At 42.8% G+C, this 16,173-nt stretch overlaps 4 non-coding genes across 4 annotated transcripts; all 4 read left to right on the top strand.

The window, feature by feature from the left end:
• Positions 1–9: 9 nt before the first annotated feature.
• Positions 10–133, top strand: TRNAL-CAA (transfer RNA leucine (anticodon CAA)). The gene is made up of 2 exons: positions 10–48; positions 88–133. It is a non-coding gene; the product is annotated as a tRNA-Leu (tRNA).
• A 2,704-nt stretch (positions 134–2,837) lies between these two features.
• On the top strand, positions 2,838–2,961 carry TRNAL-CAA (transfer RNA leucine (anticodon CAA)). Its single transcript has 2 exons — positions 2,838–2,876; positions 2,916–2,961. It is a non-coding gene; the product is annotated as a tRNA-Leu (tRNA).
• Positions 2,962–5,098: 2,137 nt separating this feature from the next.
• Positions 5,099–5,222, top strand: TRNAL-CAA (transfer RNA leucine (anticodon CAA)). The gene is made up of 2 exons: positions 5,099–5,137; positions 5,177–5,222. It is a non-coding gene; the product is annotated as a tRNA-Leu (tRNA).
• Positions 5,223–6,227: 1,005 nt separating this feature from the next.
• On the top strand, positions 6,228–6,351 carry TRNAL-CAA (transfer RNA leucine (anticodon CAA)). Its single transcript has 2 exons — positions 6,228–6,266; positions 6,306–6,351. It is a non-coding gene; the product is annotated as a tRNA-Leu (tRNA).
• Positions 6,352–16,173: the final 9,822 nt, after the last annotated feature.

The raw sequence follows: 16,173 nt of genomic DNA, 5'->3' as shown, positions 1-16,173 counted from the left end.
AAAATTCACGTCAGGATGGCCGAGCGGTTGTAAGGCGCCAGACTCAAGGGTTCTTAGTTTCATTGGTTCACGATGTCAATCTGTGTATTCTGGGCCTCGTATGAGGGCGTGGGTTCGAATCCCACTTCTGACACTATATATTTTATGGAAATAACTGGAAGAGATATAATTTTAAAACGTCCAAATTACACAAAACCATTTCAGGATTGCCGAGCGGTCTAAGGCTACAGATTCAAGGGTTCTTAGTTTCATTGGATCACGATGTGATTCTGTTTATTCTGGTCCTCGTTTGAGAGAGTGCGTTCGAATTCCATTTCTGACACGATGTTTTACGAAAATAACTGGAAGAGATGTAATTTGAAAACGTCCAAATTACACAAAATCACGTCAGGATGGCCGAGCGGTCTAAGGCGACAGACTCAAGGGTTCTTAGTTTCATTGGTCCACGATGTCAATCTGTGTGTTCTGCGCCTCGTATGAGGGCGTGGGTTCGAATCCCACTTCTGACACGATATGTTTTATGAAAATAACTGGAAGAGATGCAATTTTAAAACGTCCAAATTACACAAAATCACGTCAGGATGGCCGAGCGGTCTAAGGCGCCAGGCTCAAGGGGCTTAGCTTCCTTCGTTCACGAAGTGAATCTGTGTTATTCTGGGCCTCGTATGAGGGCGTGGGTTCGAATCCCTTTTTTGACACGATATGTTTTATGAAAATAACTGGAAGAGATGTATTTTAAAACGTCCAAATTACACAAAACCATGTCAGGATGACCGAACGGTCTAAGGCGACAGACTCAAGGGTTCTTAGTTTCATTGGTCCACGATGTCAATCTGTGTGTTCTGGGCCTCGTATGAGGGCGTGGGTTCGAATCCCACTTCTGACACGATATGTTTTATGAAAATAACTGGAAGAGATGTAATTTTAAAACGTCCAAATTACACAAAACCATGTCAGGATTGCCGAGCGGTCTAAGGCTACAGATTCAAGGGTTCTTAGTTTCATTGGTTCACGATGTCAATCTGTGTATTCTGGGCCTCGTATGAGGGCGTGGGTTCGAATCCCACTTCCAACACGATATGTTTTATGAAAATAACTGGAAGAGATGTAATTTTAAAACGTCCAAATTACACAAAATCACGTCAGGATGGCCGAGCGGTCTAAGGCGCCAGGCTCAAGGGGCTTAGCTTCCTTCGTTCACGAAGTGAATCTGTGTTATTCTGGGCCTCGTATGAGGGCGTGGGTTCGAATCCCTTTTTTGACACGATATGTTTTATGAAAATAACTGGAAGAGATCTATTTTAAAACGTCCAAATTACACAAAACCATGTCAGGATGACCAAACGGTCTAAGGCGACAGACTCAAGGGTTCTTAGTTTCACTGGTCCACGATGTCAATCTGTGTGTTCTGGGCCTCGTATGAGGGCGTGGGTTCGAATCCCACTTCTGACACGATATGTTTTATGAAAATAACTGGAAGAGATGTAATTTTAAAACGTCCAAATTACACAAAACCATGTCAGGATTGCCGAGCGGTCTAAGGCTACAGATTCAAGGGTTCTTAGTTTCATTGGTTCACGATGTCAATCTGTGTATTCTGGGCCTCGTATGAGGGCGTGGGTTCGAATCCCACTTCCAACACGATATGTTTTATGAAAATAACTGGAAGAGATGTAATTTTAAAACGTCCAAATTACACAAAATCACGTCAGGATGGCCGAGCGGTCTAAGGCGCCAGGCTCAAGGGGCTTAGCTTCCTTCGTTCACGAAGTGAATCTGTGTTATTCTGGGCCTCGTATGAGGGCGTGGGTTCGAATCCCTTTTCTGACACGATATGTTTTATGAAAATAACTGGAAGAGATGTATTTTAAAACGTCCAAATTACACAAAACCATGTCAGGATGACCGAACGGTCTAAGGCGACAGACTCAAGGGTTCTTAGTTTCATTGGTTCACGATGTCAATCTGTGTGTTCTGGGCCTCGTATGAGGGCGTGGGTTCGAATCCCACTTTTGACACGATATGTTTTATGAAAATAACTGGAAGAGATGTAATTTTAAAACGTCCAAATTACACAAAACCATGTCAGGATTGCCGAGCGGTCTAAGGCTACAGATTCAAGGGTTCTTAGTTTCATTGGTTCACGATGTCAATCTGTGTATTCTGGGCCTCGTATGAGGGCGTGGGTTCGAATCCCACTTCTGACACGATATGTTTTATGAAAATAACTGGAAGAGATGTAATTTCAAAACGTCCAAATTACACAAAATCACGTCAGGATGGCCGAGCGGTCTAAGGCGCCAGACTCAAGGGGCTTAGCTTACTTCGTTCACGATGTGAATCTGTGAATTCTGGTCCTCGTATTAAGGAGTGGGTTCGAATCCCACTTCTAACACGATATGTTTTATGAAAATAACTGGAAGAGATGTAATTTTAAAACGTCCAAATTACACTAAACCACGTCAGGATGACCGAGCGGTCTAAGGCGACAGACTCAAGGGTTCTTAATTTCATTGGTCCACGATGTCAATCTGTGTGTTCTGGGCCTCGTATGAGGGCGTGGGTTCGAATCCCACTTCTGACACGATATGTTTTATGAAAATAACTGGAAGAGATGTAATTTTAAACGTCTAAGTGACTTAAAACCACGGCAGGATGGCCGAGCGGTGTAAGGCTCCAGACTCAAGGGGCTTAGCTTCCTTCGTTCACGATGTGAAACTGTGTTATTCTGGGCCTCGTATGAGGGCGTGGGTTCGAATTCCACTTCTGAAACGATATGTTTTATGAAAATAACTGGAAGAGATGTAATTTTAAACGTCTAAATGACTAAAATTCACGTCAGGATGGCCGAGCGGTTGTAAGGCGCCAGACTCAAGGGTTCTTAGTTTCATTGGTTCACGATGTCAATCTGTGTATTCTGGGCCTCGTATGAGGGCGTGGGTTCAAATCCCACTTCTGACACTATATATTTTATGGAAATAACTGGAAGAGATATAATTTTAAAACGTCCAAATTACACAAAACCATTTCAGGATTGCCGAGCGGTCTAAGGCTACAGATTCAAGGGTTCTTAGTTTCATTGGATCACGATGTGAATCTATGTATTCCGGTCCTCGTTTGAGAGAGTGCGTTCGAATTCCATTTCTGACACGATGTTTTACGAAAATAACTGGAAGAGATGTAATTTTAAAACGTCCAAATTACACTAAACCACGTCAGGATGACCGAGCGGTCTAAGGCGACAGACTCAAGGGTTCTTAGTTTCATTGGTCCACGATGTCAATCTGTGTGTTCTGGGCCTCGTATGAGGGCGTGGGTTCGAATCCCACTTCTGACACGATATGTTTTATGAAAATAACTGGAAGAGATGTAATTTTAAAACGTCCAAATTACACAAAACCATGTCAGGATTGCCGAGCGGTCTAAGGCTACAGATTCAAGGGTTCTTAGTTTCATTGGTTCACGATGTCAATCTGTGTATTCTGGGCCTCGTATGAGGGCGTGGGTTCGAATCCCACTTCCAACACGATATGTTTTATGAAAATAACTGGAAGAGATGTAATTTTAAAACGTCCAAATTACACAAAATCACGTCAGGATGGCCGAGCGGTCTAAGGCGCCAGGCTCAAGGGGCTTAGCTTCCTTCGTTCACGAAGTGAATCTGTGTTATTCTGGGCCTCGTATGAGGGCGTGGGTTCGAATCCCTTTTTTGACACGATATGTTTTATGAAAATAACTGGAAGAGATGTATTTTAAAACGTCCAAATTACACAAAACCATGTCAGGATGACCGAACGGTCTAAGGCGACAGACTCAAGGGTTCTTAGTTTCATTGGTCCACGATGTCAATCTGTGTGTTCTGGGCCTCGTATGAGGGCGTGGGTTCGAATCCCACTTCTGACACGATATGTTTTATGAAAATAACTGGAAGAGATGTAATTTTAAAACGTCCAAATTACACAAAACCATGTCAGGATTGCCGAGCGGTCTAAGGCTACAGATTCAAGGGTTCTTAGTTTCATTGGTTCACGATGTCAATCTGTGTATTCTGGGCCTCGTATGAGGGCGTGGGTTCGAATCCCACTTCCAACACGATATGTTTTATGAAAATAACTGGAAGAGATGTAATTTTAAAACGTCCAAATTACACAAAATCACGTCAGGATGGCCGAGCGGTCTAAGGCGCCAGGCTCAAGGGGCTTAGCTTCCTTCGTTCACGAAGTGAATCTGTGTTATTCTGGGCCTCGTATGAGGGCGTGGGTTCGAATCCCTTTTCTGACACGATATGTTTTATGAAAATAACTGGAAGAGATGTATTTTAAAACGTCCAAATTACACAAAACCATGTCAGGATTGCCGAGCTGTCTAAGGCTACAGATTCAAGGGTTCTTAATTTCATTGGATCACGATGTGAATCTGTGTATTCCGGTCCTCGTTTGAGGGCGTGGGTTCGAATTCCACTTCTGAAACGATATGTTTTATGAAAATAACTGGAAGAGATGTAATTTTAAACGTATAAATGACTTAAAACCACGTCAGGATGGCCGAGCGGTGTAAGGCGCCAGACTCAAGGGGCTTAGCTTCCTTCGTTCACGATGTGGAACTGTAATATTCTGGGCCTCGTATGAGAGCGTGGGTTCGAATCCTACTTCTGACACGATATGCTTTATGAAAATAACTGGAAGAGATGTAATTTTTAAACTCCAAATTACACAAAATCAAGTCAGGATGGCCGAGCGGTGTAAGGCGCCAGGCTCAAGGGGCTTAGCTTCCTTCGTTCACGATGTGAATCTGTGTTATTCTGGGCCTCGTATGAGGGCGTGGGTTCGAATCCCACTTCTGACACGATATGTTTTATGAAAATAACTGGAAGAGATGTAATTTTAAACGTCTAAATGACTTAAAACCACGGCAGGATGGCCGAGCGGTGTAAGGCTCCAGACTCAAGGGGCTTAGCTTCCTTCGTTCACGATGTGAAACTGTGTTATTCTGGGCCTCGTATGAGGGCGTGGGTTCGAATTCCACTTCTGAAACGATATGTTTTATGAAAATAACTGGAAGAGATGTAATTTTAAACGTCTAAATGACTAAAATTCACGTCAGGATGGCCGAGCGGTTGTAAGGCGCCAGACTCAAGGGTTCTTAGTTTCATTGGTTCACGATGTCAATCTGTGTATTCTGGGCCTCGTATGAGGGCGTGGGTTCGAATCCCACTTCTGACACTATATATTTTATGGAAATAACTGGAAGAGATATAATTTTAAAACGTCCAAATTACACAAAACCATTTCAGGATGGCCGAGCAGTCTAAGGCTACAGATTCAAGGGTTCTTAGTTTCATTGGATCATGATGTGAATCTATGTATTCCGGTCCTCGTTTGAGAGAGTGCGTTCGAATTCCATTTCTGACACGATGTTTTACGAAAATAACTGGAAGAGATGTAATTTAAAAACGTCCAAATTACACAAAATCACGTCAGGATGGCCGAGCGGTCTAAGGCGCCAGACTCAAGGGGCTTAGCTTACTTCGTTCACGATGTGAATCTGTGAATTCTGGTCCTCGTATGAAGGAGTGGGTTCGAATCCCACTTCTGACACGATATGTTTTATGAAAATAACTGGAAGAGATGTAATTTTACAACGTCCAAATTACACAAAATCACGTCAGGATGGCCGAGCGGTCTAAGGCGCCAGGCTCAAGGGGCTTAGCTTCCTTCGTTCACGATGTGAATCTGTGTAATTCTGGGCCTCGTATGAGGGCGTGGGTTCGAATCCCACTTCTGACACGATATGTTTTATGAAAATAACTGGAAGAGATGTAATTTTTAAACTCCAAATTACACAAAATCACGTCAGGATGGCCGAGCGGTCTAAGGCGCCAGGCTCAAGGGGCTTAGCTTCCTTCGTTCACGATGTGAATCTGTGTTATTCTGGGCCTCGTATGAGGGCGTGGGTTCGAATCCCACTTCTGACACGATATGTTTTATGAAAATAACTGGAAGAGATGTAATTTTAAACGTCTAAATGACTTAAAACCACGGCAGGATGGCCGAGCGGTGTAAGGCTCCAGACTCAAGGGGCTTAGCTTCCTTCGTTCACGATGTGAAACTGTGTTATTCTGGGCCTCGTATGAGGGCGTGGGTTCGAATTCCACTTCTGAAACGATATGTTTTATGAAAATAACTGGAAGAGATGTAATTTTAAACGTCTAAATGACTAAAATTAACGTCAGGATGGCCGAGCGGTTGTAAGGCGCCAGACTCAAGGGTTCTTAGTTTCATTGGTTCACGATGTCAATCTGTGTATTCTGGGCCTCGTATGAGGGCGTGGGTTCAAATCCCACTTCTGACACTATATATTTTATGGAAATAACTGGAAGAGATATAATTTTAAAACGTCCAAATTACACAAAACCATTTCAGGATTGCCGAGCGGTCTAAGGCTACAGATTCAAGGGTTCTTAGTTTCATTGGATCACGATGTGAATCTATGTATTCCGGTCCTCGTTTGAGAGAGTGCGTTCGAATTCCATTTCTGACACGATGTTTTACGAAAATAACTGGAAGAGATGTAATTTAAAAACGTCCAAATTACACAAAATCACGTCAGGATGGCCGAGCGGTCTAAGGCGCCAGACTCAAGGGGCTTAGCTTACTTCGTTCACGATGTGAATCTGTGAATTCTGGTCCTCGTATGAAGGAGTGGGTTCGAATCCCACTTCTGACACGATATGTTTTATGAAAATAACTGGAAGAGATGTAATTTTAAAACGTCCAAATTACACACAATCACGTCAGGATGGCCGAGCGGTCTAAGGCGCCAGACTCAAGGGGCTTAGCTTACTTCGTTCACGATGTGAATCTGTGAATTCTGGTCCTCGTATGAAGGAGTGGGTTCGAATCCCACTTCTGACACGATATGTTTTATGAAAATAACTGGAAGAGATGTAATTTTAAAACGTCCAAATTACACTAAACCACGTCAGGATGACCGAGCGGTCTAAGGCGACAGACTCAAGGGTTCTTAGTTTCATTGGTTAACGATGTCAATCTGTGTGTTCTGGGCCTCGTATGAGGGCGTGGGTTCGAATCCCACTTCTGACACGATATGTTTTATGAAAATAACTGGAAGAGATGTAATTTTAAAACGTCCAAATTACACAAAATCATGTCAGGATTGCCGAGCGGTCTAAGGCTACAGATTCAAGGGCTCTTAGTTTCATTGGTTCACGATGTCAATCTGTGTATTCTGGGCCTCGTATGAGGCCGTGGGTTCGAATCCCACTTCTGACACGATATGTTTTATGAAAATAACTGGAAGAGATGTAATTTTAAACGTCTAAATGACTAAAAACCACGTCAGGATGGCCGAGCGGTTGTAAGGCGCCAGACTCAAGGGTTCTTAGTTTCATTAGTTCACGATGTCAATCTGTGTATTCTGGGCCTCGTATGAGGGCGTGGGTTCGAATCCTACTTCTGACACGATATATTTTATGGAAATAACTGGAAGAGATATAATTTTAAAACGTCCAAATTACACAAAACCATTTCAGGATTGCCGAGCGGTCTAAGGCTACAGATTCAAGGGTTCTTAGTTTCATTGGATCACGATGTGATTCTGTTTATTCTGGTCCTCGTTTGAGAGAGTGCGTTCGAATTCCATTTCTGACACGATGTTTTACGAAAATAACTGGAAGAGATGTAATTTAAAAACGTCCAAATTACACAAAATCACGTCAGGATGGCCGAGCGGTCTAAGGCGCCATGCTCAAGGGGCTTAGCTTCCTTCGTTCACGAAGTGAATCTGTGTTATTCTGGGCCTCGTATGAGGGCGTGGGTTCGAATCCCTTTTCTGACACGATATGTTTTATGAAAATAACTGGAAGAGATGTATTTTAAAACGTCCAAATTACACAAAACCATGTCAGGATTGCCGAGGTGTCTAAGGCTACAGATTCAAGGGTTCTTAATTTCATTGGATCACGATGTGAATCTGTGTATTCCGGTCCTCGTTTGTGGGCGTGGGTTCGAATTCCACTTCTGAAACGATGTGTTTTATGAAAATAACTGGAAGAGATGTAATTTTAAACGTCTAAATGACTTAAAACCACCGCAGGATGGCCGAGCGATAGTAAGGCGCCAGACTCAAGGGTTCTTAGTTTCATTGGTTCACGATGTCAATCTGTGTATTCTGGGCCTCGTATGAGGGCGTGGGTTCGAATCCCACTTCTGACACGATATATTTTATGGAAATAACTGGAAGAGATATAATTTTAAAACGTCCAAATTACACAAAACCATTTCAGGATGGCCGAGCGGTCTAAGGCGCCAGACTCAAGGGGCTTAGCTTACTTCGTTCACGATGTGAATCTGTGAATTCTGGTCCTCGTATGAAGGAGTGGGTTCGAATCCCACTTCTGACACGATATGTTTTATGAAAATAACTGGAAGAGATGTAATTTTAAAACGTCCAAATTACACTAAACCACGTCAGGATGACCGAGCGGTCTAAGGCGACCGACTCAAGGGTTCTTAGTTTCATTGGTCCACGATGTCAATCTGTGTGTTCTGGGCCTCGTATGAGGGCGTGGGTTCGAATCCCACTTCTGACACGATATGTTTTATGAAAATAACTGGAAGAGATATAATTTTAAAACGTCCAAATTTCACAAAACCATTTCAGGATTGCCGAGCGGTCAAGGCTACAGATTCAAGGGTTCTTAGTTTCATTGGATCACGATGTGATTCTGTTTATTCTGGTCCTCGTTTGAGAGAGTGCGTTCGAATTCCATTTCTGACACGATGTTTTACGAAAATAACTGGAAGAGATGTAATTTAAAAACGTCCAAATTACACAAAATCACGTCAGGATGGCCGAGCGGTCTAAGGCGCCAGACTCAAGGGGCTTAGCTTACTTCGTTCACGATGTGAATCTGTGAATTCTGGTCCTCGTATGAAGGAGTGGGTTCGAATCCCACTTCTGACACGATATGTTTTATGAAAATAACTGGAAGAGATGTAATTTTAAAACGTCCAAATTACACTAAACCACGTCAGGATGACCGAGCGGTCTAAGGCGACCGACTCAAGGGTTCTTAGTTTCATTGGTCCACGATGTCAATCTGTGTGTTCTGGGCCTCGTATGAGGGCGTGGGTTCGAATCCCACTTCTGGCACGATATGTTTTATGAAAATAACTGGAAGAGATGTAATTTTAAAACGTCCAAATTACACAAAACCATGTCAGGATTGCCGAGCGGTCTAAGGCTACAGATTCAAGGGTTCTTAGTTTCATTGGATCACGATGTGATTCTGTTTATTCTGGTCCTCGTTTGAGAGAGTGCGTTCGAATTCCATTTCTGACACGATGTTTTACGAAAATAACTGGAAAAGATGTAATTTTAAAACGTCCAAATTACACAAAATCACGTCAGGATGGCCGAGCGGTCTAAGGCGCCATGCTCAAGGGGCTTAGCTTCCTTCGTTCACGAAGTGAATCTGTGTTATTCTGGGCCTCGTATGAGGGCGTGGGTTCGAATCCCTTTTCTGACACGATATGTTTTATGAAAATAACTGGAAGAGATGTATTTTAAAACGTCCAAATTACACAAAACCATGTCAGGATTGCCGAGGTGTCTAAGGCTACAGATTCAAGGGTTCTTAATTTCATTGGATCACGATGTGAATCTGTGTATTCCGGTCCTCGTTTGTGGGCGTGGGTTCGAATTCCACTTCTGAAACGATGTGTTTTATGAAAATAACTGGAAGAGATGTAATTTTAAACGTCTAAATGACTTAAAACCACCGCAGGATGGCCGAGCGATAGTAAGGCGCCAGACTCAAGGGTTCTTAGTTTCATTGGTTCACGATGTCAATCTGTGTATTCTGGGCCTCGTATGAGGGCGTGGGTTCGAATCCCACTTCTGACACGATATATTTTATGGAAATAACTGGAAGAGATATAATTTTAAAACGTCCAAATTACACAAAACCATTTCAGGATGGCCGAGCGGTCTAAGGCGCCAGACTCAAGGGGCTTAGCTTACTTCGTTCACGATGTGAATCTGTGAATTCTGGTCCTCGTATGAAGGAGTGGGTTCGAATCCCACTTCTGACACGATATGTTTTATGAAAATAACTGGAAGAGATGTAATTTTAAAACGTCCAAATTACACTAAACCACGTCAGGATGACCGAGCGGTCTAAGGCGACCGACTCAAGGGTTCTTAGTTTCATTGGTCCACGATGTCAATCTGTGTGTTCTGGGCCTCGTATGAGGGCGTGGGTTCGAATCCCACTTCTGACACGATATGTTTTATGAAAATAACTGGAAGAGATGTAATTTTAAAACGTCCAAATTACACAAAACCATGTCAGGATTGCCGAGCGGTCTAAGGCTACAGATTCAAGGGTTCTTAGTTTCATTGGTTCACGATGTCAATCTGTGTATTCTGGGCCTCGTATGAGGGCGTGGGTTCGAATCCCACTTCTGACACGATATGTTTTATGAAAATAACTGGAAGAGATATAATTTTAAAACGTCCAAATTTCACAAAACCATTTCAGGATTGCCGAGCGGTCAAGGCTACAGATTCAAGGGTTCTTAGTTTCATTGGATCACGATGTGATTCTGTTTATTCTGGTCCTCGTTTGAGAGAGTGCGTTCGAATTCCATTTCTGACACGATGTTTTACGAAAATAACTGGAAGAGATGTAATTTAAAAACGTCCAAATTACACAAAATCACGTCAGGATGGCCGAGCGGTCTAAGGCGCCAGACTCAAGGGGCTTAGCTTACTTCGTTCACGATGTGAATCTGTGAATTCTGGTCCTCGTATGAAGGAGTGGGTTCGAATCCCACTTCTGACACGATATGTTTTATGAAAATAACTGGAAGAGATGTAATTTTAAAACGTCCAAATTACACTAAACCACGTCAGGATGACCGAGCGGTCTAAGGCGACCGACTCAAGGGTTCTTAGTTTCATTGGTCCACGATGTCAATCTGTGTGTTCTGGGCCTCGTATGAGGGCGTGGGTTCGAATCCCACTTCTGGCACGATATGTTTTATGAAAATAACTGGAAGAGATGTAATTTTAAAACGTCCAAATTACACAAAACCATGTCAGGATTGCCGAGCGGTCTAAGGCTACAGATTCAAGGGTTCTTAGTTTCATTGGTCCACGATGTCAATCTGTGTATTCTGGGCCTCGTATGAGGGCGTGGGTTCGAATCCCTTTTCTGACACGATATGTTTTATGAAAATAACTGGAAGAGATGTATTTTAAAACGTCCAAATTACACAAAACCATGTCAGGATTGCCGAGGTGTCAACGGCTACAGATTCAAGGGTTCTTAATTTCATTGGATCACGATGTGAATCTGTGTATTCCGGTCCTCGTTTGTGGGCGTGGGTTCGAATTCCACTTCTGAAACGATGTGTTTTATGAAAATAACTGGGAGAGATGTAATTTTAAACGTCTAAATGACTTAAAACCACCGCAGGATGGCCGAGCGATAGTAAGGCGCCAGACTCAAGGGTTCTTAGTTTCATTGGTTCACGATGTCAATCTGTGTGTTCTGGGCCTCGTATGAGGGCGTGGGTTCGAATCCCACTTCTGACACGATATGTTTTATGAAAATAACTGGAAGAGATGTAATTTTAAAACGTCCAAATTACACAAAACCATGTCAGGATTGCCGAGCGGTCTAAGGCTACAGATTCAAGGGTTCTTAATTTCATTGGATCACGATGTGAATCTGTGTATTCCGGTCCTCGTATGAGGGCGTGGGTTCGAATCCCACTTCTGACACGATATGTTTTATGAAAATAACTGGAAGAGATGTAATTTTAAAACGTCCAAATTACACTAAACCACGTCAGGATGACCGAGCAGTCTAAGGCGACCGACTCAAGGGTTCTTAGTTTCATTGGTCCACGATGTCAATCTGTGTGTTCTGGGCCTCGTATGAGGGCGTGGGTTCGAATTCCACTTCTGAAACGATGTGTTTTATGAAAATAACTGGGAGAGATATAATTTTAAAACGTCCAAATTTCACAAAACCATTTCAGGATTGCCGAGCGGTCAAGGCTACAGATACAAGGGTTCTTTAGTTTCATTGGATCACGATGTGATTCTGTTTATTCTGGTCCTCGTTTGAGAGAGTGCGTTCGAATTCCATTTCTGACACGATGTTTTACGAAAATAACTGGAAGATATGTAATTTAAAAACGTCCAAATTACACAAAATCACGTCAGGATGGCCGAGCGGTCTAAGGCGCCAGACTCAAGGGGCTTAGCTTACTTCGCTCACGATGTGAATCTGTGAATTCTGGTCCTCGTATGAAGGAGTGGGTTCGAATCCCACTTCTGACACGATATGTTTTATGAAAATAACTGGAAGAGATGTAATTTAAAACGTCCAAATTACACTAAACCACGTCAGGATGACCGAGCGGTCTAAGGCGACCGACTCAAGGGTTCTTAGTTTCATTGGTCCACGATGTCAATCTGTGTGTTCTGGGCCTCGTATGAGGGCGTGGGTTCGAATCCCACTTCTGACACGATATGTTTTATGAAAATAACTGGAAGAGATGTAATTTTAAAACGTCCAAATTACACAAAACCATGTCAGGATTGCCGAGCGGTCTAAGGCTACAGATTCAAGGGTTCTTAGTTTCATTGGTCCACGATGTCAATCTGTGTATTCTGGGCCTCGTATGAGGGCGTGGGTTCGAATCCCTTTTCTGACACGATATGTTTTATGAAAATAACTGGAAGAGATGTATTTTAAAACGTCCAAATCACACAAAACCATGTCAGGATTGCCGAGGTGTCTAAGGCTACAGATTCAAGGGTTCTTAATTTCATTGGATCACGATGTGAATCTGTGTATTCTGGTCCTCGTTTGTGGGCGTGGGTTCGAATTCCACTTCTGAAACGATGTGTTTTATGAAAATAACTGGAAGAGATGTAATTTTAAACGTCTAAATGACTTAAAACCACCGCAGGATGGCCGAGCGATAGTAAGGCGCCAGACTCAAGGGTTCTTAGTTTCATTGGTTCACGATGTCAATCTGTGTATTCTGGGCCTCGTATGAGGGCGTGGGTTCGAATCCCACTTCTGACACGATATATTTTATGGAAATAACTGGAAGAGATATAATTTTAAAACGTCCAAATTACACAAAACCATTTCAGGATGGCCGAGCGGTCTAAGGCGCCAGACTCAAGGGGCTTAGCTTACTTCGTTCACGATGTGAATCTGTGAATTCTGGTCCTCGTATGAAGGAGTGGGTTCGAATCCCACTTCTGACACGATATGTTTTATGAAAATAACTGGAAGAGATGTAATTTTAAAACGTCCAAATTACACTTAACCACGTCAGGATGACCGAGCGGTCTAAGGCGACCGACTCAAGGGTTCTTAGTTTCATTGGTCCACGATGTCAATCTGTGTGTTCTGGGCCTCGTATGAGGGCGTGGGTTCGAATCCCACTTCTGACACGATATGTTTTATGAAAATAACTGGAAGAGATGTAATTTTAAAACGTCCAAATTACACAAAACCATGACAGGATTACCGAGCGGTCTAAGGCTACAGATTCAAGGGTTCTTAGTTTCATTGGTTCACGATGTCAATCTGTGTATTCTGGGCCTCGTATGAGGGCGTGGGTTCGAATCCCACTTCTGACACGATATGTTTTATGAAAATAACTGGAAGAGATGTAATTTTCAAACGTCCAAATTACACAAAATCACGTCAGGATGGCCCAGCGGTCTAAGGCGCCAGGCTCTAGGGGCTTAGCTTCCTTCGTTCACGAAGTGAATCTGTGTTATTCTGGGCCTCGTATGAGGGCGTGGGTTCGAATCCCTTTTCTGACACGATATGTTTTATGAAAATAACTGGAAGAGATGTATTTTAAAACGTCCAAATTACACAAAACCATGTCAGGATTGCCGAGGTGTCTAAGGCTACAGATTCAAGGGTTCTTAGTTTCATTGGATCACGATGTGAATCTGTGTATTCCGGTCCTCGTTTGTGGGCGTGGGTTCGAATTCCACTTCTGAAACGATGTGTTTTATGAAAATAACTGGAAGAGATGTAATTTTAAACGTCTAAATGACTTAAAACCACGGCAGGATGGCCGAGCGACAGTAAGGCGCCAGACTCAAGGGTTCTTAGTTTCATTGGTTCACGATGTCAATCTGTGTATTCTGGGCCTCGTATGAGGGCGTGGGTTCGAATCCCACTTCTGACACGATATATTTTATGGAAATAACTGGAAGAGATATAATTTTAAAACGTCCAAATTACACAAAACCATTTCAGGATTGCCGAGCGGTCTAAGGCTACAGATTCAAGGGTTCTTAGTTTCATTGGATCACGATGTGATTCTGTTTATTCTGGGCCTCGTTTGAGAGAGTGCGTTCGAATTCCATTTCTGACACGATGTTTTACGAAAATAACTGGAAGAGATGTAATTTAAAAACGTCCAAATTACACAAAATCACGTCAGGATGGCCGAAAGGTCTAAGGCGCCAGACTCAAGGGGCTTAGCTTCCTTCGTTCACGAAGTGAATCTGTGTTATTCTGGGCCTCGTATGAGGGCGTGGGTTCGAATCCCTTTTCTGACACGATATGTTTTATGAAAATAACTGGAAGAGATGTATTTTAAAACGTCCAAATTACACAAAACCATGTCAGGATTGCCGAGGTGTCTAAGGCTACAGATTCAAGGGTTCTTAGTTTCATTGGATCACGATGTGAATCTGTGTATTCCGGTCCTCGTTCGTGGGCGTGGGTTCGAATTCCACTTCTGAAACGATGTGTTTTATGAAAATAACTGGAAGAGATGTAATTTTAAACGTCTAAATGACTTAAAACCACGGCAGGATGGCCGAGCGATAGTAAGGCGCCAGACTCAAGGGTTCTTAGTTTCATTGGTTCACGATGTCAATCTGTGTATTCTGGGCCTCGTATGAGGGCGTGGGTTCGAATCCCACTTCTGACACGATATATTTTATGGAAATATCTGGAAGAGATATAATTTTAAAACGTCCAAATTACACAAAACCATTTCAGGATTTCCGAGCGGTCTAAGGCTACAGATTCAAGGGTTCTTAGTTTCATTGGATCACGATGTGATTCTGTTTATTCTGGTCCTCGTTTGAGAGAGTGCGTTCGAATTCCATTTCTGACACGATGTTTTACGAAAATAACTGGAAGAGATGTAATTTAAAAACGTCCAAATTACACAAAATCACGTCAGGATGGCCGAACGGTCTAAGGCGCCAGACTCAAGGGGCTTAGCTTACTTCGTTCACGATGTGAATCTGTGTTATTCTGGGCCTCGTATGAGGGCGTGGGTTCGAATCCCTTTTCTGACACGATATGTTTTATGAAAATAACTGGAAGAGATGTAATTTTAAAACGTCCAAATTACACTAAACCACGCCAGGATGACCGAGCGGTCTAAGGCGACAGACTCAAGGGTTCTTAGTTTCATTGGTTCACGATGTCAATCTGTGTGTTCTGGGCCTCGTATGAGGGCGTGGGTTCGAATCCCACTTCTGACACGATATGTTTTATGAAAATAACTGGAAGAGATGTAATTTTAAAACGTCCAAATTACACAAAACCATGTCAGCATTGCCGAGCGGTCTAAGGCTACAGATTCAAGGGTTCTTAGTTTCATTGGTTCACGATGTCAATCTGTGTATTCTGGGCCTCGTATGAGGGCGTGGGTTCGAATCCCACTTCTGACACGATATATTTTATGGAAATAACTGGAAGAGATATAATTTTAAAACGTCCAAATTACACAAAACCATTTCAGGATTGCCGAGCGGTCTAAGGCTACAGATTCAAGGGTTCTTAGTTTCATTGGATCACGATGTGATTCTGTTTATTCTGGGCCTCGTTTGAGAGAGTGCGTTCGAATTCCATTTCTGACACGATGTTTTACGAAAATAACTGGAAGAGATGTAATTTAAAAACGTCCAAATTACACAAAATCACGTCAGGATGGCCGAACGGTCTAAGGCGCCAGACTCAAGGGGCTTAGCTTCCTTCGTTCACGAAGTGAATCTGTGTTATTCTGGGCCTCGTATGAGGGCGTGGGTTCGAATCCCTTTTCTGACACGATATGTTTTATGAAAATAACTGGAAGA

The sequence above is a fragment of the Phalangium opilio genome, unplaced genomic scaffold (genome assembly GCF_054372755.1).
Source record: "Phalangium opilio isolate 3A_F unplaced genomic scaffold, DU_Popi_V2 ptg000100l_1, whole genome shotgun sequence".
NCBI lineage: Eukaryota > Metazoa > Arthropoda > Arachnida > Opiliones > Phalangiidae > Phalangium > Phalangium opilio.
The sequence above is the reverse complement of the archived record's forward strand: the minus strand, read 5'-3'. Positions and strand labels throughout refer to the sequence as shown.